Below are 25,113 nucleotides of genomic sequence, written 5' to 3' on the forward strand. Positions count from 1 at the left end.
GGCAGTGATCTATAGACAGGCTAGGTCACCGGGAGACCCAAAGGAAGCAGGAAGGCCCAAATAGGACAAAATAAGGACAGAACAGGAGCACAAGAACCGGGCAAGGTATAGACAGACACAGGCAAATAGGAACTAATGACAAAACAAGGTAAATATAAGGAAAGGTAAGATAGGCAACAGACAAGGAGGGCCACCAGGAGGCCCACTCAGAAACTTGGGAAACGAACCAACAAACAGGGACAAGACAGGTCCAGACAAGAAGGCTTAAATAGGTTGCACTGGGAACAAGGCAAGGCATGAAGGTCTCTAAGGCCATACAGAAATAAGGCAAAATGCAAGGTTTGCTAATGCAAGGAGCTGAAGTGATTTGATGATAAGTGCCCCGAACTATAACTCCAGCAGGCTTATATAGGACCACCCTTGCTGCATCATGTAGCCTTCAAAATGGCAGCTAGAGCAGGAAAGTGCATGTCCCAATGAGTGTCCCTGCTGGCAGGGAGAGGGGGGTAGGCTGCCTAGCAGCCAGTATCATGACAGTACGGCTGTTGCTGTGTGAGTCCTAGCAGTTAGTGCTGTTTTGGTAATGTCGAGTTTGATTTGTAGGTTTGGTTCTGAGTGTGGGTTTTTTTTGCAGGGTTTTCAGTAATTGTTTTGGTTAATACTGCACCAGTGCATGTACAATATTAATTTTTGAAATGTTTATTATGTGCAGGGAAGGGTGAAGGCTGAAATTCAACTATGGCTAAAATCATTTTACCAGATCTGGCTCTGGGTGGATCATTCTTAAACCTACATAAAATGGAGGACTATATTTATTCTGTTCAGAGTAGCTGTGTTATCTGCATTGCTATGTATTGTTGTTCTGTTCACTGATACTTTGCTTAGAATAATACCAAACAGAATGAACCAAAAATACTCGAGAGGAAGCCAATGTTATAAATCTGATATCGGATGGGTGGAGCAATCAGATAGGAGTTAGGAATCAGTTGGTTATACTCCTGCAGAGGGGAGGAGTTAGCAATATGTTACGCTATGCTCCTGTAGAAGGAGTTAGCAATCTGTATGAGCTGGCTCCTGTGGAAGAAGTAATAAACAATCTGTTAAAGTATAGACTGCAGAGGTAGCAATCTGATATGAATCTGTAGCTGAAGACTCCTGATGGAGTAGCAATCTGTTATCAGCAGAGTGCTTGGAGAAGACACTCAACTGTAGAGGAATGTAGATAGGTGGATCCTTGGGCCAATGGCAGATGACAGCACCCCCAGGAGGATATCCTGAGAGGGACCACTGGCTAGGCTTGCATATGGAGACAGACACAGATAGTTCTTTTATTAGACAGGTTAGTAGAACCACCAGAGGTGGCAGTAGTGAGCTGATATGCCCAGAAGGGCTGAAGTCCCTCAGGTACTGAAACAGCGATCCCAGGGTTGCTGAGCTGTAGAGAAACTATAGATAGTGAGTAGACAGGGTAAGCAGTGTTCATAGCCAGAACTGAATGACAATTCACATAAGGTCTTAATGAAGCTCAGTAGCCAGAAAGGGTTAGGCCCTCGAGGAGCAAGTACCTGGTTCCAGGGAAAGCTCTGAGAGAACGATGGTAACTCACAAATGTCTGTATCTGCGATAGCTTCCAGGCAGTAGAGAATCTTCAGAGTATTCTGTTTAGTGCTCACTAATAGAGATAATGTCTCTGATGTACAAGTGGGCGCCCACCTCAGCAGCAGTGATCATCAAACGATATGGTTTAATATCACAAAAAGGATATGGAAAAGAAGCACAAAGACCCAAGTTTTGCAGTTCAAAAACACGGACTTTGATGAAATGGGGAAGTACCTGGAGGAAGAACTAAAAGACTGGGAGAACGAGAGAGATGTGGATCAACAGTGGACCAATCTAAAAGGAGCAGTTACCAAGGCAACTAATCTATATGTTAGAAAAGTAAAGAAAAGCAAAAGAAAAATGAAACCTGTCTGGTTCTCAAAGGAGGTGGCTGACAAAATAAAGGCCAAAAGAACAGCGTTCAAGAAATATAAAAGATCCCAAAGGGAGGAGCACAAAGAAGAATATCTGGTAGAACTGAGGGAGATGAAGAAATTAATCAAGACAGCAAAAAGTCAAGCGGAAGAGAGGATTGCCAAGGACGTGAAGAGAGGTGACAAAACATTTTTCAGATATATCAGTGAAAAGAGAAAAGTTCAAAGTGGTATAGTGAAATTGAAAGGTGGAAAGGATCAATGTGTGGAGAAAGACGAAGAAATGGCAGAAATATTAAACAAATACTTCAGTTCTGTGTTCACTAAAGAGGACCCTGGAGAAGGACCATTGCTAGTTAACAAGAAACTGGAGGGGAGTGGAGTAGATGTAACCATTTACAGTAGAGAATGTATGGGAAGAGCTGGGGAAACTGAACGTGGACAAAGCCATGGGGCCTGATGAGGTTCATCCCAGGATACTGAGGGAGCTCAGAGATGTGCTGGCGGGTCCGCTGTGTGACCTGTTCAATAGATCCCTAGAAACGGGAGTGGTGCTGAGTGATTGGAGAAGAGCGGTGGTGGTCCCACTTCACAAGAGTGGGAACAGAGAAGAGGCTAGTAACTACAGGCCGGTTAGCCTCACTTCGGTAGTGGGAAAAGTAATGGAGTCACTGTTGAAAGAGAGAATAGTGAACTATCTACAGTCCGGAGAATTGATGGACCAGAGGCAACATGGATTCACCAGGGGAAGATCCTGTCAGACAAATCTGACTTTTTTGACTGGGTAACCAAGGAATTGGTTCAAGGAAGAGCACTCGATGTCATCTACTTGGATTTCAGCAAAGCATGTGATACAGTCCCGCATAGGAGACTGGTGAATAAAATGAGAAGCTTAGGAGTGAGTGCCAAGGTGGTGGCATGGATTGCAAACTGATTGATGGACAATGTGTGATGGTAAATGGAACTCTCTCTGAAGAGAGAGCGGTTTTAAGCTGTGTACACTTAAAACTGATATTGAACAGGACCGGTGTTGGGACCGGTCCTGTTCAATATCTTTTTGAGCAACATTGCGGACGGGATAGAAGGTAAGGTTTGACTTTTTGCGGATGACACTAAGATCTGCAACAGAGTGGACATGCCGGAAGGAGTGGAGAGAATGAGACGGGATTTAAGGAAGCTAGAAGAGTGGTCAAAGATATGGCAACTGAGATTCAATGCCAAGAAGTGCAGTGTCATGCATATGGGGAGTGGAAATCCGAATGAACTGTATTTGATGGGGGGAGAAAGGCTGATGTGCACGAAGCAGGAGAGAGACCTTGGGGTGATGGTGTCTAATGATCTGAAGTCAGCGAAACAATGTGACAAGGCGATAGTTAAAGCCAGAAGAATGCTGGGCTGCATAGAGAGGAATATCGAGTAAGAAAAGGGAAGTGATTATCCCCTTGTACAGGTCCTTAGTGAGGCCACACCTGGAGTACTGTGTTCAGTTCTGGAGACCGTATCTCCAAAGAGACAGAGACAAGATGGAGGCGGTCCAGAGAAGGGCGACCAAAAAGGTGGAGGGTCTTCATCAAATGACTTATGAGGAGAGATTGAAGAATCTAAATATGTACACCCTGGAGGAAAGGAGGAGCAGAGGTGATATGATACAGACTTTCAGATATTTGAAAGGTTTTAATGATCCAAAGACAATGACAAACCTTTTCCGTCGGAAAAAAATCTACAGAACCAGGGGTCACGATTTGAAGCTCCAGGGAGGAAGACTCAAAACCAATGTCAGGAAGTATTTCTTCATGGAGAGGGTGGTGGATGCCTGGAATGCCCTTCCGGAGGAAGTGGTGAAGACCAGAACTATGAAGAACTTCAAAGGGGCGTGGGATAAACACTGTGGATCTATAAAGTCTAGAGGACGTAAATGAAGAGTGGGTGACTCGCTGGAATGACGGCTACTACCTGGAGATAATACCCTTATTCAATAAATATACACACGGTTAATGCGACTCCAACATTGCTCTAAGCTTCAACGGCAAGAGGAAATGTGGAAAAAAGGATTTGCATTCACAAAAAAGCAGGGAGTAGCTTGCTTGTTACTGCGGTTACTACCCCAAACCAAATAAGCCTGATTCTTTACTTTCAATGCATATCCAGCATAGCTTTCTGCTTCAACGGCAGGGGAGGAAGACTGATATTTCACGCATATCTCTCTGCTTCAACGGCAGGGGAGGAAGACCGATACTTCACGCATAGCTCTCTGCTTCAACAGCAGGGGAGGAAGACCGATACTTCACGCATAGCTCTCTGCTTCAACGGCAGGGGAGGAAGACTGATACTTCATGCATAGCTCTCTGCTTCAGCCACAGGGGAGGAAGACCTATACTTCACGCATAGCTCTCTGCTTCAACGGCAGGAAGAATGAAGAAAAGTGGATCTATATACAGACAACCACCAACAAGGACTGAATTACATAGTCTGGGTAAACAAATAAGCATGGGTGTAGCTTGCTTATTGCGGTGGTTACTACCCCTAACTGAGCTAGATATTTCACTTAGATGCAGTTCCAACACTGCTCTCTACATTAATGGTGGGAGTGGAAGGGAAATAGAACCAAAAGGTTACTAAGAGCCAAGAGAAACAGAAGTATGAGAAAAAAAAAGTGTGAAGCTTGCTGGGCAGACTGGATGGGCCGTTTGGTCTTCTTCTGCCATCATTTCTATGTTTCTATGTAGGAACATAAGCCCCCGAGGAGTGAGTACCGGTTCCTATCTGCAATCTGAAATAAAGAAAAGAGAGTGAGGCCCCCGAGGAGCGGGCACTCCTGGTAAGTCCGAGGAGGCAGAGTAGCTTGGACGAATCCTTACGAGTCCATTCCTTGCTAACTCAATCTGTTAGCAAATTCTGAGACCTTTTATATTGGAAGCGGATAGGGATGTGAATCGTGTCCTCGATCGTCTTAACGATCGATTTCGGCTGGGAGGGGGAGGGAATCGTATTGTTGCCGTTTGGGGGGGGTAAAATATCGTGAAAAATCGTTAAAAATCGTTAAAAATCGAAAAATCGAAAAATCGAAAAACCGGCACATTAAAACCCCCTAAAACCCACCCCCGACCCTTTAAATTAAATCCCCCACCCTCCCGAACCCCATCCCTCGCCGGAACATCGTTAAAAATCGAAAAATCGAAAAACCGGCACACTAAAACCCCCTAAAACCCACCCCCGACCCTTTAAATTAAATCCCCCACCCTCCCGAACCCCCCCCCCCAAATAACTTAAATAACCTGCGGGTCCAGCGGCGGTCCGGAACGGGCTCCTGCTCCTCAATCTTGTTGTCTTCAGCCGGCGCCATTTTCCAAAATGGCGCCGAAAAATGGCGGCGGCCATAGACGAAAAAGATTGGACGGCAGGAGGTCCTTCCGGACCCCCGCTGGACTTTTGGCAAGTCTCGTGGGGGTTAGGAGGCCCCCCACAAGCTGGCCAAAAGTTCCTGGAGGTCCAGCGGGGTCAGGGAGCGATTTCCCGCCGCGAATCGTTTTCGTACGGAAAATGGCGCCGGCAGGAGATCGACTGCAGGAGGTCGTTCAGCGAGGCGCCGGAACCCTCGCTGAACGACCTCCTGCAGTCGATCTCCTGCCGGCGCCATTTTCCGTACGAAAACGATTCGCGGCGGGAAATCGCTCCCTGACCCCCGCTGGACCTCCAGGAACTTTTGGCCAGCTTGTGGGGGGCCTCCTGACCCCCACGAGACTTGCCAAAAGTCCAGCGGGGGTCCGGAAGGACCTCCTGCCGTCCAATCTTTTTCGTCTATGGCCGCCGCCATTTTTCGGCGCCATTTTGGAAAATGGCGCCGGCTGAAGACGACAAGATTCAGGAGCAGGAGCCCGTTCCGGACCGCTGCCGTTCCGGACCGCCGCTGGACCCGCAGGTTATTTAAGTTATTTGGGGGGGGGGTTCGGGAGGGTGGGGGATTTAATTTAAAGGGTCGGGGGTGGGTTTTAGGGGGTTTTAGTGTGCCGGCTCACGATTCTAACGATTTATAACGATAAATCGTTAGAATCTGTATTGTATTGTGTTCCATAACGGTTTAAGACGATATTAAAATTATCGGACGATAATTTTAATCGTCCTAAAACGATTCACATCCCTAGAAGCGGATGACGTCATCTTGGGGGACGCCCCCGAGGTTCGCGCCCTTGCCAGTACATCAATGGGAGCAAGCGCGCGCCCTACGTGATCAGGAACATGGCGGATCCACAGTGTCGTGCTGGTCCGGGGACGCCAGAAAGAAATGGAAAGAAGACGCCATGGCAGCAAAACCGTCCATCAGGCCCGGAGGGAGTCGCCACAGAGGTAAAGAGGGCGGAGTGAGGGCATCGAGCAGTGACGGACACAACAGCCAAATAGCATGATCACCCTAAACTGAGCATATTCTTGAAAGGGCTCAGATAACTGGAAACAGTAGGCCTGAAAAATGAGTCCTACAATTGGGTTATAACTTCTTCAGAGGCAGAAGAGGGAGAGGAATAACACTTTATGTAAAGAATAATATTAAAGCAACTGAAATACAGGGGGCACAGGAAAAGAAGGAGGTGCTGTGGGTCATCTTGGAAAAATGAGAAGGCAAGAGTGATGTACTGTCCACCAGCACTGACAGAAGAGCTGAATAGATTATAATCGACAAGATACAAGGGACTACAATGAAAAGGAAGGAGTTACTGGTGGGATATTTTAATCACACACAATAAACCCTAATTACCAGAAACCAAAAGTACATTATTACTTTGATCTTCAAAAACAGACGATGTGACAGAAAAATCCTTAGCATATGAGGAAGAGATACAATTGATGCGGGATGACCTGCCATTGGAGGTTTGAGTATTGTTATCAACACGATCTGTCGTTGCAATTTGAGTATCGCTATATATTGGTGATCTGTCAGTAAAGTGGAAACATCGTTCATTAATAGTTTTACCTCTTGGATTTGATTTCTGAAAACAGACGACGTGATAGAAAACCTTTAGCGTATAAGGAAGAGATACAATTGGCGCAGGACGACCTGATAGAGGACTTCTGAACTGCCTCCCACAGAATTCGACGTAATTACGTACTGTTGACGTGGGTTTGAGCGGAAACGGATATATACCCTGCATCTCGGCCATTTTAAATTAAGCGGGTTCCGAATTCGGACCGCCGAAAAATATTGGAAGAAAAAAGAAAACGTCATTCATTTTTGCCGCAATGAGAAGGATGGTGTTGTAGCGTTAATACTAAGGATGGAGAAGAATTGACCCCTGAAGCAGGACCTTTTCTGGTTCGAAACGTGATCACGTCGGGATTTTAACTCTGATCCCGTTTGGAAGCTAAGTATTAAACATTAAGCTGTTTCTTGCTTTATCAAAAGTACGATTTTTCATCCCGTGGCAAAATAATTTTTGAAAGGATTATAAACCTAAGAAGAGACAAATAAACTTTTGAGAGACTCAAAATGATACATTAAATAAAGTAATGTGACCTATCCTAAACTGGTTCTGATTGTTTTACAGATCCCTTCGGTATTGGTCCTACAAAACTTATCTACTTGATGTCTTTGCTATATGACGTGTGATAATTAGATTAATTGAAACCTTATTTTATTGGGGGATATTTTAATCTCCATGACAAGCAGCATTATCTAGATCCACCTCAACCACTGGAATTTTATTATCTAGACTGTGAGCATTTGTGCTCATAGCCTTTCAGATATTTCTCCTTGCATCTTTGTTCCTCCGTATTGCCTGATATTTGCTCCTCTTAGTATTACATACAGGAAACCTTGGGGTAATCCTCACATATGTTAACCTTCATTGGTTTGTCTTAGGTGAAAGCTCGATGCAATTATTTTCCATTTGCCATCCAGCTCATCTAGTTTTAAACGCCTGTCCATGTATGATGGGAATCTCTCACCTAGGATCTTGGTTACACTCACTGACAAATGCAGACCATCAGTACAGTGTAAGCTTTTTTTGTTCCGTGAATCGCCCCAGCCTCCAATATATCCAAAACCTTCTTCTTTACACCATTTTCTGAGCCACGTATTGAAGATGTCGATGTGACATAACCTGTCTTTGCTTTTACAATAAATATAGAGCAACTCATAAAATGCTACTGTCCTTGCCTTCTGCCTTATTCCCTTGTCTAATTTCTATTACTCTCACTTTGTTTCTAGCCAGGCCATTGCTTCCCAAGTGAACTAGGGAGGCAATTTTCAAAGCCATTTTCATGGGTAAAACAGCATTTTTGCCTGTGAAAATAGGCACTTTGAAAGTCACCTGCCTTCCACGTGTACTTTTATCTGCAATGCAGCGGAGGCATTCCCAGGACAGGGTTAGGTCGGGGGAGAAAACTATGCGCATAGTTTTAATTGGAAAACGTATCTGCTGAAAAAACAGATGTGAATCTCTCTTATTGATAATTTTCAAAGTACAAGTGCGTGCTAAAGACTGACTTTGCAGTTTTGCGGGCAGTATGAAAATTGCCCTCTAAAAGAATAATGACTGAATATCAAGAATGGAATAACAGTTATGGATATTGTAATAATGCTGACACTGTGTTATTGTAGTACAGACCAGGGTCAGTCTAATTGATTTTGTTGGTTTGGGGTTTGGTTTTTTTTTTTGCCAAACTCAGCAAATAACTTTTGGCTGTACATATTCCTAAGTCCAAAATTTGAATGAATCAAGCCCTAAATACTTTTATGCATATAATATAGCACTGGGTATTATTCTCCATCTCCAGGTACAAGGTTGCTGCCATGGAAATGATTGTGAAGTCAAAGATTTAACCTGATTACTTTATTACAGGATCGACCTGCAGAAAAATATGGGCTCTGAAGGATAAAGTCCTTATTTAAACATGAATCTATTTAATAATTAACAGAAATGTCAAGGCTAATTATAAAAAACACATGAAAGGTTTATGGATTTGTGTGTCCTTATAAAATGTTTTAAAGTTTACTAGCACAGTATAAACCCTTCAAGTGTGTTACTTCCATAATACTAATATTTATTATTTATACAGCACTGTCGGCATACACAGTGCTTTGTAAGACAAATCACATGATTCCAGTGCCCTGTTCCCAAAAAGTGTACAATTTTTGCAGTTTTCGCTCAAGGTCACCCAGCATGTAGAAGATAGAAGAGTCGACCCAGAGTCTCCTAGTTTGTAGGTCTGCGTTCTAAATGCTGTGTTACAATCATAGGCCTGAGGTACAACATTGATATCAGGTTTGGTTCTTTAAACATCACCAGGCGGCACTAACCCTATTCCTGTTTCTGATTCAACATTTAAATGCTAGCATATTGCATTGCAATGCCAAGTTATGAAAATACAAGGTCATGGAGGCTCATTTTTTTCTGTTCATGCCTTTGGAAAGAGTTGGATTTTTATATCCTCTTTCCCCTCACTATGGATCTGATTGAGAATCAGACTGCAGGTAAAACTGCTCTCCCCCTATAGAATGCACTTTCCAGTATAATCGTTTTTCATTTTCAGATTTCCTCTGCAAGAGGTTTCCAGTTACATATGTTCATGAAATGCCATTGCCCTGCAGACCTCTTTAACATCAAGAAATCAAGTTTCTGCAGAAACTTGTAAAACTACAACTGGTTATTACCAGCTGATAAAGCAAACTATAATCTGTTAATTAGTCAAGGTACAGGCAAGGCAGCTTTAAAATGTCTTCTTTCTTTTCAGAGAATTAGAAGCTCTTATAGTCTACTCTTGTTTCTCCAAAGGTAATAAATGAGTTTGCAAGTTATATAAAGTCATAATATTTACTTCTGCTTGTAATTTAGAGCAACAAGAAGTTACAGCACAACTCTCAAGAGACACGGGGTACAATGTCCACAATCAGCTTCAGTCTAAAGATGCAGAACTATGCAAGCCAAATCTTGGGAAACTCAGCTTGAAACCCGCCTGACATGAAGATTCTTTAAATCTTCTACCTTTTAAAATCTTCTCAACAAAAGACTAAAAAGTGAGCATTTTTAAGATATCATTATGAGCACCCAAATACAATTCCTTTTTGATACAAAAGGAAAGAGCACAAATCAAGAGGTAGAGTGGGAACTATTGGTGGGCAATCAGGTAAGACAATTAAGTAATTTCAAGAGGGGATGCAAGATAGCACAGTGTAGCACAGCTTGACTGGATTCCAGCTACTCTTCTACAGACTTTTATTTACAGGCAAATTAAACAACAAAGAACCTGCTTCCCTCAGGAGTGCTGGAAACAAAAATGCAGTAGTCTTCAGATAAGTAACTTTAGCAAAATTCCTGCTTTTTTCTCCTCATGTGTGGGGCCCACTCTCCTCCTTGGGGCCTATTTTCTTATCCCTCTCCCCATGGGAAATGCCCTGTAACCATAATTCTCATTTAGCTTGTTCCAGGACTTTTCAGAAGGGTCTAACATACACTCCTTTATAAAGCCTCCTTCTCAACTTGACCTTGTCAGGTTAAGCTTCTGCCTCCACCCCAGTTAATTCCTGGGGAAGTGAATCACCGTTCCTATTTCCCTTTCCCACCCTGAACTTGGATTGGCCATTTCTTTTCCTAGCAGAAGGTAGAGTTGGTATGCGGCTTCCTAGACCAGAGAGTACCTTCCCCTCCAATGTATGTACATTCCTCTGGCCAAGCTCAAGGGAACTACTCTCAAGTGGGGCTTGTTAACTTCCCCCACCCATTTTGGGGGGAATCAGTTAAAAGTTCCCAGAATATCCATGGTTCCCTCTTATCCATGTCACCATACAAAGTTGAAACAGTAAAGTTCCTGGCATGCCTTTTCCCAGTCAAGCACACCACTTTTTCTTTCATCTTCAGGAGATTTCTGTCCATAGCAGTCTCTAAACACTGGGACCTCTTGAATTTTCTTCTCCAGCACTGCCTCCATGGTCTAACTATATTCGACGCCATGCTTTATGAATTTACATTGTCCCATGGAAAGACTTCCAGAGGAGATATCTCAATACAGTCTGAGCTGGCCCAACTGGCCTTATACTGTCCCCAAAGAGTCTCAAACTTGGGATAATCACACCTCACAACAATGGAGTATGAGAGCTCTGGAAGTATTCCCACTTCTATATTGGCTTGCCCTGCCAGAGTCGTCAATAGAATCTGACTGGTTGGGTACTGTTGTTGATCACCATGTATGCAGGTGAGTATTGGTATCTTCTTGTAATCTGTATACCCTCTCTGGGCTAGCTCCTTTTAGATATGAGTCTTTCTGCACTCTGAATCTACCAGAGCTTGGAAAAGGATCTCAGCCAGCTGAAATGGGATCACAAAGTCTCTAATTCCCAAATGAGAAATACAAATGAAGTTACAGCTGTGGAGCTTTGCTAGATTGCACTCCCACTCTTCATCTTAAAGCCAGGGATAGTCTTTGACAGTGTGCACTTCCACTCCACAATAGGAGCAAGCCTGTGGTTTACACATGGAAATTGTCCCTCATCTGAGGAATTTAGCTTGCTTGTGCAAAGTAACTATAACATCTAGTACTGATGTGTCACCAGGTTGATGCCCATAGATTCACTGTAATACAGCTTGCCGGTAGCAGAGTAGACTGGACTCCGGTGATTCTTCTTCAGAATTTTATTATTTATAGTCAAATTAAACAATCAAGAGCCTGCTTACCTCAGCAGTGCTGGAAACAAAATTACAGTAGTCTTCAGATAAGTAGCTTTAGTAAAACTCCTGCTTCCCGTGTGGGAACCACTATTTTCCCTGTCTTCTTATCTCCAGGGGAAATGCTTGGCAATCAGGATTCTTTTGTGGACTAAGTTAGAACAGGCTATGTGGAAGGTCATGGACTTTTAAGGAGGGTCTAACATACACTCCTTTACATATATGTTGTGTGAGATGCTGTCACACCTTACGACTTCTTGGTCTGATGCTCCTTTCCCAGCCAGCTCTCTCCCCTTTGAATGCGGGTGGAGTAGGGGGACATAGGAAAGCACAACACAAGGGCTGCCTGTACTAAGAAGACCTGGTACCGATATTACCAGTGGATCCCATGATTTGATTCATAGTGCAGTCTAACATTCAGAAAGCTAAAGATGCTGCTGATCCAATGAGGGAGACTGGAGCTGGTTATGTGGACTCCCCAAATTCAGAAGAGACATTGGAACTCATTCCATTGTCACCAGCAAAAGCACTAAAAGTGGATACATCAGCATAAGGTAGTCACTGATACATTCACAGAATATAGAGATATAAAAGTTCTACTACACACTACATTTAAATGGCCAACCTAGGGGGTCATGTGATGTGCTGAACCAGAGCAGACATGTGTGCTCCTGCCTCCTGGTGCCATCTCCTAAAAGCAAGATTTTGCGGAGGCTCTAAAATCACATTGTGGCTCAACACTTCATCGACGGTTAGTGCTTATGAATATTGATCATTATATGCAAAAATCACCTTCAGGAATGCCAATAAAAGCGGTTAAAAGGGACAAAGAAAAACCAGAAGTAAGCGAGAAGAAAATGGCCGCTACTAATGCAAATGCTGACTGCACAGTAGCCTGCTCCCTTAATGAAGCAACGATGCAAGCAATCACAGTGGCTGTGAAAGCAGCCTTTTCAGAGCATTTCACAATTGAGGAGCAACTTTCAGATCTTAAATCGGCAATTACCGATTTTCATCCAAGAGTGGAAGTTTTGGAGTGTTATATGACAATTGTGGAAGATTATATGATGTCGGCAACTCGCAAATTACAGGCGCTGAAAAAATGGCTGTGGCACAAGAAGATAAACTTGACGAACTCGAAAATTGTTCTCGATGGAACAATTTACGTTTTTCCAGGTTCAAGGAGGGAATAGAAGAACATAAATTGTCAGAACTATTAACATCCTGGATTCCAGATCAGTTGGGTCTAGCAGATCAACTATCATTGATGGTTATAGAAAGAGCGCATCGCCTTGGCCCTAAAAAAGATGGCGACCGAAGGCCATGGATTTTTATTGCTCGTTTCCTAGATTTTCGTCACAAACAGTTAATTTGGCAAGCCTCCCAGAAGGCATCTTTGTTGCAGTACCAGAATAAACCTATCAAGATTTTTCGTCCAGGGTAGCAGCGAAAAGGAAAGAATTTGGCCCAATCTGTCCGTTCTTGGCAGCTAAGCAAATTAAGTCTCTTTTCTGCTACCACCGTCTCCTGCCTCAGTTTCCATCGGAGGCTATCAGCCACAGCTGCCTGACTCACTCCAAGGGCCCAAGACCACCGCGACACACTGCTTCCCCCTCGGCTGCTATTTATTTATTTATTTATTTAAAATCTTTTCTATACCGTCGTTAAGCTAGTTGCCGTCACAACGGTTCACAATAAGGCACATAATTTCAAACTTAAATGTGCTGAGTTATATTAACTAAACAGGTGCCATCAAATACTGTAACATAGTTTCATATTAAATATTATTTAGTGGTTGTGATAAGTCATGTCTACTTTAAGTATATCAGCTATAAGATAAATTAACACTTAAGTCTGGTCCTCGTTGCAATCTAATAGAGGTAAAGTGTGTGTGTGTGTGGGAGTTCTTCGGACTGCATCATACAATTCCCTGGATTCTACTCTTCATTCGCTTTGTGGTATGCTTGCTTAAATAGCCATGTCTTTAAACTTTTTTTGAATGCTTTGATGTCTCTTTGTGTTCTGATTTCTAAAGGCATTGTGTTCCATATTATAGGTCCTGCCAGGGATAGGGCCCTATCCCTTACTTGAGTTAGTCTGGCTGTTTTTACTGAGAGAATAGTTAGTAGGGCTTTGTTTGCTGATCTCAAGTTTCTATTAGGGACGTGTACGTGAAGGGCTGTGTTCAGCCATTCTGCCTTTTCGTCGTGTATTAATTTATGTATGGTGCATAGAGTCTTGTATTGAATTCTTTGTTCAATGGGTAGCCAGTGTAGTTCAATTAGGGTTTTGGTGATATGGTCTTTTTTACTTTTACCGGTTAAAATTCTTGCAGCTGTGTTTTGTAATACCTGTAGTGGTCTTATCGTGGTGTGGGGTAATCCTAGTAGAAGGGCATTACAGTAATCAGTGCTTGAAAAAGTTAATGCTTGTAGTACTGACCGGAAGTCATTTGGTGTTAGTAGTGGTTTAAGTCTTCTGAGAGTCATAAGTTTGGCGTAACCTTCTCTTACTTTTAGAGATATATGTTGTTTCATACTTAGTTCTGTATCGATAATCACTCCAAGGTTTCGTACTTTCTCTGTTAGTTGTATTTTTTGGTTGTTATTGATTGTGATTGGGTTTTGAATGATTGTGATGTTTTTTCGTTCAAGATGTAGGAATTCTGTTTTCTCTATGTTAATAACTAATTCCATCTGGTTTAAGAGCTGTTTTATTATATCTAGATACATGTTGGCTAATCCCACCCCCGCTGACTTCATCAAGGGTGCTGAGGAGGCCATAAGCGCAAGCACAGGTCTGAAGGCACCACGCGCCAAGCATCATGCGACAAAGGGGCACGGCCCTTAGTGTGCCCCTTCGTGTGAACCCTGAAATCAGATGTCTGATAACTGTTTGAACCTTGCAAAATGGTAACTAATCTGATGTTTCCAATTTCAGTTTGTCTAAATAACGGAAACTACAGCATGAGAACTATAAGAATCATGAAGACACAACGCTCTCAAAGAAATGTAAGCAAAGCACTGAATCCAAACCTGATCAATATAATTGATACTAACGCTAACTCTCTCAGTAACTGGCTATTATCTATTTTTCTCATAAACATGCAATCACTCACAAAAAAGACAGTAATAATTTCTGATTTAATATCGGACCATAAGCCAGACTTTATTGCATTAAGTGAAACCTGGCTAAAAGGTTCTGATGCAGTCCTTAAAAATCAAATGGCAAATGAAAATTATGATATATTCTCAATACCAAGACCTCAATATAGAGGCGGAGGCCTCATGTTTATTGTAAAGAAAGATTTTGCCTGCAAATTGATCCCTTCATATATTTCGCAACAATATGAAATCGCACTGTTTGAATCAAAGTCATTTCAAGTCTGTTTACTGTATTGCCCTCCAGGTCTCCTGGAGCATAATCTCTCTCCTATTATTGAATTTTTGTCTCAACACTAAATCCAAACAAACCATCAATAATCTTAAGTGACTTTAATTTACATATGAATGCCAAACCACACTCAACAACATGTCACACTTTGATTGATGTGCTTACAGCTTTAGGATACGAATTAATGACCAAAAATCCGAAGCATAAAGGTGGACACTCCTTGGATTTAATTTTCACAAACAGAGAGAAAGTCATAGGTTCATCAGTTAAGTACACCCCAGTTCCATGGTATGACTATTTTTTAATTCAAACACATTTGACTTTTAGAATGGAATTTTCCCTCAAACAGTTACAATCACTAACGTTCACCTATCGACTGCCATTTAAGACTGAAGACCTACAAATAGAACTCGAAAAAGAGATTAGTAAGATTGACTTATCAAATACCACGAAGGCCATAAAATCTTGGTGCCAAATCACATCCTCCATAGCTGATAATATGAATCCTAAAAAGACAAAAACAATAAAAAAGATAAAAAAACAAAACCTGTGGTTCAATAAAAAATAGATGAAGCAAAGAAAATTCTAAGAAGGATGGAGAAGGCTTGGAGAAAAAATAAATCTGAGCTCACACTGAGCAAGTACCGCTCATTCCTTGCTCATTATAAAAAATTGATAAATAATGCTAAAAAAGAGTACTATAGTAAAAAAATAGAAGTTTTCTCACAACCCAAAAATGCTATTTGATATTGTAAAAAAATTCTATACCTCTTAACAAACTAACTTTACCTGAAGATAAATGTAACGATATTGCACATTTTTTTGAAAAAAAAATAGCCAACTTAGGGCCTCATTTTCTAAAGTATCGCAGGCCTGCGATACTTTAGGGAATGAGGGGCAGGGCGCCGAAATGGGGGGTGGGCCTGCGCTATCCGGCAGCAATCTCACCATCGCGGTGCGATCGCTGCCGGTTTCGCACCCAATAGCGCCACCATAGGAGGTATAGCTATTGGGCGCGAACTCGGACACGAAAAGGGCCTTACCTTTTCGTCATCCACGGCGTCTTCACGGAGTCGGCCCCAGTGACACCCCGACTCCTCCTCTTCCGGGGCCGACTCCGCCCCCATTTTGGTATCGCGTGCAAACCATTTAGAAAATGAGGCCCTTAGTCTCCAGTACAGAATCTAAACCAAGACAGGAAATAAATATGCAACCAAAGGAGGTAATGAAATGGACAAAGTTTGACAAAACTTCATCACTAGAAGTTGAAAATCTTAATAAACAGTTGAGTCCAGCAAATCATCCACTTGACCAAATTCCGATTACAGCACTAAAACCTTTAGCTCATGACCTAGCTCCCCGTATTACTTCATTGATAAATGATTCTTTGAATGAGGGACATTTACCCGTAATACTAAAGGAAGCAATAATTAGACCTGTAATAAAACAAAACAAATTAGACCCAACAATACTTAATAACTATAGACCTATTTCAAACCTTTCCTTTCTTGCTAAACTGACAGAAAAAGTTGTGCAGTAGCAACTAACTGAACATCTCGAGAATAATGACTCCTTTTCCCCTCCCAATTTGGTTTTAGAAAAAACTTTAATACAGAAGCACTTTTGCTAGCATTGACAGATACTGTTCTAAAAGGCTTCGACAATGGCCAAAGTTACATACTAATTGTATTAGATCTCTGTCGCATTTGGCATGGATAATCATTCTTCATTATTGGATAGATTATTGGAAATTGGTTTGGAAAAAACAACCCTACAATAGTTCTCATCTTACCTCAGTGACCGTTCCTATAGAGTACAGATCAATAACACCACATCAGACAAGATAGAGCTTAAAACTGGAGTTCCGCAAGGATCAGCCTTGTCAGCTATACTTTTTAATATTTATATGATGCCATTATGACATCTTCTATCTGGACTTGGCCTCAACCATTACCTCTAAGCAGATGATATTCAAATATTGATACAAATAAATGATACATTAGAAAAAACTTACAAATTGATATCAATGTACCTGGCAATAATCCGGCAGCTTCTAATACAAATGAAACTTGCTTTAAACATAAATAAAACAGAATTCATTTTATTAGAAAGAAAATCTACATTAATAAGTCAGCCACTATTAGTGCTCAATGATAATTCAATGTTTAAACTTGCGGATAAAGCACATGATTTTAATTGACCCTGAATTAAGCCTAAAAAAGCATATTTCATGAAAAGTCAGGGATGGAAATGCTAAGTTGATGACATTAAGAAGGCTAAAACCAACCACTATTGCTAAAAAATGACTTCAGAACAGACCTTCAGTCAATTTTTCCCAGTACCGACTACTCCAATGTGTTATTACTTGGTCTACCTGTAGCTACCATTCGGCCACTCCAGCTCCTGCAAAACACTGCAGCAAGATTACTATTAGGAATCAAAAAAAGAGATCACATAACACCAATCTTAATTGCCCTTAATTGGCTCCCGACTGAATCACGCATTCAATTTAAAGTCCTTTGCATATTACATAAAGTAATATTTGGAGACCAAAACTACTGGCTAAAAGCTACCATATGACTGCATACCCCATAGAGAAATCTTAGATCAGCGAACAAGGGCTTGTTGACTATCCTGTCAGTTAGCTCAGCAAGGCTATGTTAAGTATGAGAGCGAGCAGTGTCATTAGCAGGTCCAAAACTGTTGGACGAGTTGCCTATTGAATTGAGAATGCAAGCTGATTTTAAGGTTTTTAAAAGAAATCTGAAAATCTGGCTGTTTAGCAGAGCCTATAATTGACCGGTCTGAGGCTGATTACAAATTAACTGATTTTATGTTGTTTTTATCATTATCTTATTGATTTTATTCTTTATGTTGCACTAACATATTGGACTGTTTTAGCAAAGCAGACTGTTGAGCTGTGTGAGACCAACAGTTAACATATCTCTTATTTAAGAACATAAGAACATAAGAAATTGCCATGCTGGGTCAGACCAAGGGTCCATCAAGCCCAGCATCCTGTTTCCAACAGAGGCCAAAACCAGGCCACAAGAACCTGGCAATTACCCAAACACTAAGAAGATCCCATGCTACTGATGCAATTAATAGCAGTGGCTATTCCCTAAGTAAAATTGATTAATAGCCATTAATGGACTTCTCCTCCAAGAACTTATCCAAACCTTTTTTGAACCCAGCTACACTAACTGCACTAACCACATCCTCTGGCAACAAATTCCAGAGCTTTATTGTGCGTTGAGTGAAAAAGAATTTTCTCCGATTAGTCTTAAATGTGCTACTTGCTTACTTCATGAAAAGCCCCCTAGTCCTTCTATTATTCGAAAGTGAAAATAACCGAGTCACATCTACTCGTTCAAGACCTCTCATTATCTTAAAGACCTCTATCATATCCCCCTCAACCGTCTCTTCTCCAAGCTGAACAGCCCTAACCTCTTCAGCCTTTCCTCATAGGGAAGCTGTTCCATTCCCTTTATCATTTTGGTTGCCCTTCTCTGTACCTTCTCCATCGCAACTATATCTTTTTTGAGATGCGGCGACCAGAATTGTACACAGTATTCAAGGTGTGGTCTCACCATGGAGCGATATAGAGGCATTATGACATTTTCCGTTCTATTAACCAATGATGCCCTTCCTAATAATTCCTAACATTCTATTTGCTTTTTTGACTGCTGCAGCACACTGAGCCGACGATTTTAAAGTATTATCCACTATGATGCCTAGATGTTTTTCCTGGGTGGTAGCTCCTAATATGGAACCTAACATCGTGTAACTACAGCAATGGTTATTTTTCCCTATATGCAACACCTTGCACTTGTCCACATTAAATTTCATCTGCCATTTGGATGCCCAATCTTCAAGTCTTGCAAGGTCCTCCTGTAATGTATCACAGTCTGCTTGTGATTTAACTACTCTGAATAATTTTGTATCATCTGCAAATTTGATAACCTCACTTGTCGTATTCCTTTCCAGATCATTTATATATATATTGAAAAGCACCGGTCCAAGTACAGATCCCTGAGGCACTCCACTGTTTACCCTTTTCCACTGAGAAAATTGACCATTTAATTCTACTCTCTGTTTCCTGACTTTTAACCAGCTTGTAATCCACGAAAGGACATCTCCTCCTATCCCATGACTTTTTAGTTTTCATAGAAGCCTCTCATGAGGGACTTTGTCAAACGCCTTCTGAAAATCCAAATACACTACATCTACTGGTTCACCTTTATCCACATGTTTATTAACCCCTTCAAAGAAATGAAGCAGATTTGTTAGGCAAGACTTCCCTTGGGTAAATCCATGTTGACTGTGTTCCATTAAATCATGTCTTTCTATATGCTCTGGGGCGGATTTTCAGAGCCCTGCTCGCCTAAATCCGCCTAAATCCGGGCGGATTTAGGCGAGCAGGGCCCTGCGCGCCAGTGTGCCTATGTTCAATAGGCCTACCGGTGCGCGCAGACCCCGGGATTCGCGTAAGTCCCGGGGTTTTCCGAGGGGGGCGTGTCGGGGGCGGGCCCGAGCCGTGCGGCGTTTTGGGGGCGTGTCGGCAGCGTTTTGGGAGCGGGCCCGGGGGCATGGTTACGGCCCGGGGCGGTCCGGGGGCATGGCCGCGCCCTCCGGACCCGCTCCCAGGTTGCGTCCCGGCGCGCTAGCGGCCTGCTGGCGCGCAGGGATTTACGCCTCCCTCTGGGAGGCGTAAATCCCCCGACAAAGGTAATGAGGGGGTTTAGACAGGTCCGGGCGGGTGGGTTAGGTAGAGGAAGGGAGGGGAAGGTGAGGGGAAAGCGTTAGAGGATTCCCTCCGAGGCCGCTCCGATTTCGGAGCGGCCTCGGAGGGAACGGGGGTAGGCTGTGCGGCTCGGCGCGCGCCGGCTATACAGAATCGATAGCCTTGCGCGCGCCGATCCAGGATTTTAGCGGCTACGCGTGTATCTACTAAAATCCCGCGTACTTTTGCTTGCACCTGATGCGCCAGCAAAAGTACGCCTATTCGCGCGGTCTGAAAATCTACCCCTCTATGATTTTGATCTTGAGAATAGTTTCCACTATTTTTCCCAGCACTGAAGTCAGGCTCACTGGTCTATAGTTACCTGGATTGCCCCTGGAGCCTTTTTTAAATATTGGGGTTACATTGGCCACCCTCCAGTCTTCAGGTACAATGGATGATTTTAATGATAGGTTACAAATTTTAACTAATAGATCAGAAATTTCATTTTTTAGTTCCTTCAGAACCCTAGGATGCATACCATCCGGTCCAGGTGATTTGCTACTCTTTAGTTTGTCAATCTGGCCTACTACATCTTCCAGGTTCATAGTGATTTCGTTCAGTTCATCTGATTCATCTCCCCTGAAAACCATCTCCGGAACTGGTATATCCCCAACATCCTCATTAGTAAACACGGGGGCAAAGAATTCATTTAGTCTTTCTGCAATGGCCTTTTCTTCCCTAAGAGCCCCTTTAACCCCTCTGTCATCTAATGGTCCAACCGACTCCCTCACAGGTTTCTTGCTTTTTATCTTTTCTTTACTTTCTTGCTTTTTATCTTTTCTTTTACTTTTATACTAGATTTGTCTTTAATATTTAATTATTTTACATGACATTAACTCATTAGTCTTTTAATTTTACTTTATTATCTTAATTATTCTATTTTATACTATAACTGTGTATTTATGCTCAATTTTGTAAACCATTGTAACGGTATAACTGAACGACGGCATAGAAAATTTTTAAATAAATAAATAAATTGTTATTCCCAGAGAGACTAAGAATATGGAGTAATGGTGTCCAATGCGTTTTTGAAGATTCACAAGAGGCCAAGACATACAAAGATGACCTGAAATAACAGTCCGCTATTTTTGTTGACAATGGTGAAGATGACTAAGCCCTCATTCAGGCACTTGGCCCTTGTTGGTCTTAACTTATGCTTAATAGTAAAAGCAAGTTGAGCTGTGAGATACTTGCGACTGGTAGTCTTCGCATTTATTTGTTTTTCAATATGCTGGAGATGGCACTGGATCACTCACAATACTATCCTCCCACTCTCTAACAATGGAGTATGCTTTGATATGGCCCATAAATATGGGGAGGAAGAGGCGAAGGGGAAAAAGGGAGAGTGAAGTGTTTAACTTTAAATCTCTTTTTTTAAGGACCTGGGAAGAGAGCTTATAAGAGAGAAACAAATGAATACGATATTGCAACCTGTGTTCATAGGTTTATAAAACTGGCATTGCTGCTAAAGCCCATTCTGTCCTTTATTGGTACACTATTTAAACAGAAGGGAAGGGGGAAGGAAGGGAAGGGATAACATTTGCTGCGTGTATGGCTTTCAAAGGGGTTTAGCAATTGGTAAATTCAGATGTGTACGTTTATTTGATTGTATAAGCAACTTAGAATATGATTGCTTTATTTGCCAGTTTTCCTTTTCATTTAAATCTGAACAGATGTGAGCCTCTAACTGGTCATTTAGGGATATTGCTTATGTCCATAGCATGTCTATCCTTTACTTGTATATGGATTGCTATAGATTATGTGCCAAATTTTAGTTCCTCTATTTGCAATTATGGGTTCGTTAATTAAGATGATAACCTGGAATGTGACCAGATTGGGCTCACCAGTTAAGAGAGAGAAAGTTTTATCTCATTTTAACAGGCTTAAAGGAGAGATTATATTTCTGCAAGAGACCCATTTGAATGACAAAGAGCATGCTAAATTATAAAACAAAAGAGATTTTAATCAGATTTTTTTCTCTTCAGGCACTACCAAACATTATGGAGCAGCAATTTCTAATTCACAAAAAAGTATCCTTTACAATAGACCAACATTGGAAAGATAGCGAGGGGTGGATTATGATAGTTACAGGAAAATTATTTGGAAAACCTGTCCTTTTGGTTTCTATTTACGCCCCTAACCAAAATGACCATAAATTCTTTACTTCCCTGTTTACAAAACTATCTGATTTTTGCCTTGACACCTATGATCATAGGGGGGGATTTTAATTGTGTTGCGGACCCTTGCCTGTTTAGACAGTCAGTAACCAAAATTCATGGCTTAGGTCGTGGCAAAGGTATTTCCTCTTTGTGTGAATCCCTCTCTGTAATAGATATTGTTATGCATGCCATCTGCAGCAGACCCGCGGCATGGCCCCCTCACCTTCTTACACAGATTCCAGCTTCTGGTTCCTCCTCACTGGTGGCAGTGGGCCACCAGCTGTGACCTCGGGCCATCCCCGGTACCTCCGGCTCTGCCATGGTCCCCAGTGTTGCCAGTCAAGATGCCATTGCTTGTCAGGCCTCTGCATGGTCTGCGGAGAGATGCCACCACCCGCACCACACCCCTCCATAGGCATGCGCATCGCTAATCCTTTTGAAGGGCCCATGAGGGAACCTAGCTGAGGCCCCGGATGATGACATCAGACTCTCCAGTGTATTTAAGCTCAGGTCTCGCTCCATAGCGTTGCCTTTGCAACAGGTCTCCTCGTAGTCCGAGTACTCATTGCTGATAGTACTCATTCCTCTCTATTCCTTGTTCCTGACCTTCGTTGTTCCCGGTTCCTGTCTTCATCGTTCCTTCCCTGTCTATGTGTTGGTCTGACTCTACAAATATCGACTTTGCTTTGTTTGACTACACTACAGCCTATCTCCAGACCTGGACCTCTGCTACGCTTAACTACGCTACAGTCTGTCTCCAGACCCAGACCTCCATTACGCCTGCCTACTCCACTGCCTATCTCCAGACCCAGACCTCCGCTACGCCTGACTACTCCATTGCCTATCTCCAGACTCAGGCCTCTGCTACGCCTGACTACTCTATTGCCCATCTCCAGACCCAGACCTCTGCTATGCCTGACTATGCCTGACTTCTCCATGATCAGACCATCACCTTGATTGACTATGCTATAGACTTCTCCGTGTTCAGAATTCTACATTGCTTGCCACGAGCTCCGCTTGCCACCGGCCCTGATCCAAGCCTGTCATCGACACCTCTCCTAGCCTATTCCCTGGACGTGAACTTATCGGGCTTCAGCCTATCTTTGTTCGAGCTCCTCCAGTTACTCTCCGTTCCCTTGGTGCCCGAGTTCCAGTACTGTACCCAGTCCAGGGTAGGACTACACCATCTATCGACTGCTGTCTCTGGGCTGAACCAACTGCTCTTGCAAACCAACCTCGAGGCCCACCTAAGTCCTGCTGGCCCCGGCACCCAAAGGCTCAACCCACAGGGAACTAGGGCTGGTATAGGTGAAGCTCCAGCGGCCTCTACCTTCATCCCACTCCACCTGCCGATGGTGGGGACCCATAGGTTCTCACCTACGGGTTGCATCAACCCCACCTCGGCCCAAGGGTCCACCTCCGATGCAACAGATATTTGGCGTGCCTATCATCCTGAAGAAAGGGATTACACACATTATTCTAGAGTACATACTACAAAGTCCAGAATTGATCATATATTGATATCAGAATCTCTTTGTAATGACATTAATTCGGTGATTATAACACAATTAGTTATCTCTGACCACTGCCCTGTTGTATGTTCAATGAGAGATTCCCCTGGGTTTAATTCCTTCAATAATTGGAGAATGCCAGAATGGCTCTCAAAAGAACGAGATTTAGCACCATTTTTGCAGGAAAAATGGAAATGCTTCGTTGAAAACAATCATCAATATAGGGATACTCCTATTATGTTCTGGGAAACTGCCAAAGTAGTATTGAGGGGGGAGATTATTCAATTTATGGCCCAGAAAAAGAAACAGCGGAATAAGCAAATATTAGAATTAAATCAACAGCTGACCTTTTATAAAAACCAATGGAACCAAAGTAATTCTGAAGAATGGAAACTCAGTTTTAGAAGGGTGCAGAATTACCTTAATGAAATTCTACATTAACAAGCTACAGGAGCCTTCTTTATTTATAAACATAATCTTTTCCAACATGGAAATAAGCCAGGTCGACTATTATCAAGTGTTATGAAACCGCAATCTCAATCTAAATATATTAGCAGTATACGGAGACCTGATGGGTCGATAGCCAAACTGCAGAGGATTTAGGGGAGATATTTTGAAGCTTTTATCAGACCCTTTATAGAAAAGACGAAGCTGATGTATCTGTCATAACTAAATTTATGGAAAATCTGCAAATTCCCCATCTTACTCAGGCACAAGTGCAAGGGTTGAATAAACCTGCCTCCGTTCCAGAAATTAATTTTGTTATTAAAGAAAAATTGCACAAATCCCCGGGCCCAGATGGATTAAATTCATTATTTTATAAAACCCTTCAACCGTTAATAGCCCCATATCTGTGTAATCTCTTCAATTATATGATTCAATCCTCCACTTTGCCCGAGTCTATGTTCTAACAGCGATAACAATCTTACCTAAGCCTGGGAGAGACTCATTGGAACCCGGCACTTATAGGCTAAGCTCCTTACTAAATCAAGATGTAAAAATTTATGCAAACCTTTTGGCCAATCGTTTAAAATATATTCTTCCTATATTTGATATCGCCCAAGCAAACAGGTTTTGTTTTTGGCAGGAAGCCCATAGCTAACATTAGACACTTATTACTAGCATTAGAATCATGCCATGTTAAAAATATACCTGACCCCCTTTTGATTTGCTTTGATGCAGAAAAAGCATTTGATAGAGTGGCTTGGGACTTCCTATTTACAACATTATGAGCATTTGACTTTGAGGATTTTTTCATATCGGCCCAACAACTCCTCTATCACAACCCTAAAGCCTTTATTTGCATCAATGGTTCTATCTCTTCTGTATTTAATCTAGGAAGAGGCACCAGGCAGGGGTGCCCTCTTTCCCAGCTTTTATTTGTCTTATCTTTAGAGCCTTTTGTTTGCAAGATCCTACAGGACTTATCTATAACAGGTGTAAGGATTGGAGCCTATGAGCTTAAAATGATGCTTTTTGCAATTGATATATGGTGGCACTTTCAATTCTCACCCTTATTGCAGTATTTTCACTCCTTTGGGTCCTTTTTAGGGTTAAAATTAAACCTTACTAAATCAGAGGCCCTGAATATCCATGGCAAGCTTCATGCGAATTGGGATGGTTTCCCTTTAGCATGGGCTG

This window comes from Rhinatrema bivittatum, chromosome 6 (assembly GCF_901001135.1).
Source record: "Rhinatrema bivittatum chromosome 6, aRhiBiv1.1, whole genome shotgun sequence".
In the NCBI taxonomy this organism is placed as follows: Eukaryota; Metazoa; Chordata; class Amphibia; order Gymnophiona; family Rhinatrematidae; genus Rhinatrema; species Rhinatrema bivittatum.